Raw genomic sequence first — 3708 nt, 5'->3', positions numbered from 1 at the left:
TGTCTGCATTATACTTCTTACAGTACCATATATTACTTTTATCCCAAAAGAAATTCAACAGGATTTTCAGACACCTGTAAACATAATTTTGCCCTGTCTTCTTAACTTGTTGTTGTATAACTTGACCAAACCTCAGACTGTTAAATTGTTAATATTGATAACAACTTTGTTGAATAACTTTTTCTCTTTAAAACTTGCAAAATCTGGATGAAAAACGACATAAATTTTATAAACCACAGAAACTCCTTTGGATGAGATTTATTATAAGCTTTCTATTTTATGTTTATAGAAGGAAAATGGAAGTTTTACACTTCCATTCAGATACCTGCACAAGGTATCTGTAGCCCAAAGTTCCCTTGCAGTTTGCCTGGGAAACACCCTCCTTCTCTTCCACTGAGATAAATAGCCTTTTGCTGAGGATACCAAGGTGCTCAGAAAACTGTGCTGGAATTATACTAGGCTGTCTAGACTGAAGAGAGATATGAGATATGTAATAACCCTTATGTTGCTTAACATCATCTGTGCAAAAAAATCTTTCTAAGTCTTAACACTACTGTTTGTAGTGACATTCCCCTGGCCCCAATCTTGTGCACCGCAAAGAAAGAAAAAAAAAAAAAAGATGAACTCAATTAGAGCAAACTTAATACTTTATTTTTTTATTTTTTTTTTAATCTGTAAATTGAGCACTTTGAGCACTTGCCTTCATATAGTATCCTGTTTAATGTATCTGCTGACACTAATCCATATGCATTTCTGGTTCCTACTCTTTAACTTGTCTCGTGCAGTACTGTTTGGGCAAAGTTCCTGAATCATCATGGCAAAATTATGGCTCTTTGGTGATAAGAGGCCATAATGTATCTTTGACTCTGGATCACTTACCTTTATGGGGTGATGCAGGAAGAGAAGCAGATCTGAAGAGCTATAAGTAGGATGATGAGAAGAAGTGGAACAGATCAGGAAATAGGCTGATGCTGGCTGTGTGCCTGTTGTACTAATACGGTGCACTCCGTGCCAAATACAGTTTATTTTCTTCCTGAAATACTGAAAAAATTGAGGGAGAATATGCAGTCCAAAATATGGCTTGTGACACAGCTGTAGTCAAGTCTTGCACAGTTTGCAAAACCAGACTAATCTCTTGAAATGTGATTAAAAATTTTCAGCCTTGTCAGTTTTGCACGAGTTGAAGTCGTTGATTATTGATTTGTTGAGTCATGGTAACCTGTGGTGTGAACAAGCCCTGCTGCTTGGAATTTACTAGCTTTGGTGCAGAACTGTGAATGTAGTGAGAACTTTCAGTTCTGAAGCTGGTTAGGTTATGGTGTGGTATTGGCGTGGAGCAGTCGGCATGAGCCATGTCCAGAGGATCTCTTCATGTCCTAAGACCTTTGTGAACTGTTGCTTTCAGACAGGACCTGAGCAGTGCAACTCAAAGGCTTGGCTAAAAATTGCTAGAAAGATTGTAACTATGCTGAAAAAAGGAATTTTAATGTTAGGAGGCTACTCAGAGTCTGTGCATTCAGTTATGAATTCCTTTTCCAAAATCTTTGGAGGTAGTTTTACACAGAGATTGGTCTTGGCATCAAGTGGGGCACCCTCTTAGCATTCCAGGAAAGTCTGTTTTTCCTGGAAAAAAGCCAAGTCTTGCCATGACTTCTAGAAACATGATAGTTGTAAAGTCAGTGCAGGTCTGATCTGGGGCTTTCTGGTTGGAAATCAGTCATTTGGAATTTTGCGGGTGGTGGCTGCAGTCTGTCAGTTCAGAGGATCCCTGGCCATGGATTTGTAAACTGTTGGGCTAGCTGCTGTTGATTTATCCCTTTTGGAAACCCTTACAGTTTGCCTCTGATGCTTTTTGTGGTCATTCATCTGAAGTACATAATGCCACAATATTCAAATATATTTATTTAAATGTAGTAGTTGCTGTGCTTGCAAGAAGTGCTCATGTAAGTCTGTTACAGGCCATTGCTGAAATGGTTCAGAAATTAAAAGAAAGGAGCTGGGGCCCTTAATAAGTTTTTATTTGGCAGGGGATTTATTATTTTTTCCCCTCAGTGATTTGAGAGGTGTAGTCAAAACTCATCTTAATCACCTTAATCGAGTTACCTATATTTATCAAGTGATGATATGGAAAAAAACTATAGATACAGGCATCTGCATGTATGCGTACTCAAGTGCATGCAGAATAAAATCGTTAGTACCACATAAAATAATGAAAATCTAAGGAAACTGGTAGTGTTTCCCTTCAAAATTTTGGTGTTTTTGGTTAAAGAAAAGAAAGATGACAGTTTATTTTCTAAACCAATGCATTACCTACAGACCTGCTGGTTAAAAAAAACAACAAACCAATAAATTTCTGTATATGTTCTTTCTTTGGGAAGATACTTGAGTGGTTTGAAAAAAAATATTTCTTCATTGCATAAATTCTTAAAACGGTATTCATAGCCTTGGTGAATTTAGCTGTTTCATGATACAGCAGCTACGGAGTCATCAATGTTTTATTTCTATTTTATCATAGCCAGACTATGTAATGAAACAGATATTTGAACAAAGTAATTTCTTTTACTCTTCATACGTTACAGATACCTAAAACAAACTAAGTGACCACTCAGATATGTGTAAAAATACAAACCTTTTAGATCAACTGAAAATTTCTACAGGGTTTTTTTGCCAGTGTCTATGTGGCCCTTCTTCACTTTGCTTATGGTGGTAGAATCCCCTGGTCTTTGGGATGAGGCTGTTGTGATTCCTATATCATCAAACTTGTAACAATATAAAACAATATCTGTGTGCACACCTACACACAAAACAAACAATAAACACTGCCAGCCACAAATCCCAAGGGGCGGAGTGCGGTGCCTGTGTTGGCACCTGTGTAAACAAAACTCTGCTGGATATTGCTGCTCCATCCTCTTGTGCAGCTGGCCAGGCTGAGCCTCACCTGTGGCTGTGCACACAGCTGCAGTGGGACTCTGGCAGCTGCTCTGTGAGACACTCCAGGCAGAGACTGGCATCCAGCCCATGTTTCCCCTTTGCAGGCCCCAGGACCTTCAAGTGCCTCAGACATGTGGTCCTGCTCCAATGGATCATACTCCTGATGTCCTGCTTGTGGGCTAGTCCCACTGGAGGTTCGCTAACCTTGGCAGGTACATGCACACAAGACTAGTTAGAAATAGGGTGCAGTAATATGGGATGACCTGCAGCAGTGCAGTGTAATTTGTAAACTGTCTACATGGGACTGGTCCCCTTTATCCTCATTGTCCTTTGTTTTTCTCTGCCTCTTTCTCTCCAGTCTACCTTAGTCACTCCCTTTTCACACTTTTGGTGGTTACCTTAAACATCCCAGGGGAAGTTTGGCACTGCTGCAATCCACAAAAAATATAATCCTCTAATAAATTTTACACAGTCCCTAAATTCTTATTTCTCTGTAGTCTTAAAACCTTTAGGTAATTCCTCAGTTTGCAGTTTTCTAGGGGGTTTCCTACACTTGTTTAGTGGCTTATGCACTAGGAGCAGTCATTTGTATTGTTCCCCTTCCATGTTTTTTGTATTGGTGAGTCTTGTGCAAGTGCACTTGTGCAAGTGCACTTGGTTTTTTGCTAATTGTTCTGATCCTTGACAGGGCTTTGTGTTTAACCGTAAACTTTAGTCAGGTAACATGCTCTGTTATATGGAAGTATCTCTGCAGAGCTCTTCCAGCAGCTAGCCCAA

The sequence above is a fragment of the Cyanistes caeruleus genome, chromosome 1 (assembly GCF_971803275.1).
Source record: "Cyanistes caeruleus chromosome 1, bCyaCae1.hap1.1, whole genome shotgun sequence".
NCBI lineage: Eukaryota > Metazoa > Chordata > Aves > Passeriformes > Paridae > Cyanistes > Cyanistes caeruleus.
Note: the sequence above shows the minus strand (reverse complement) of the source record.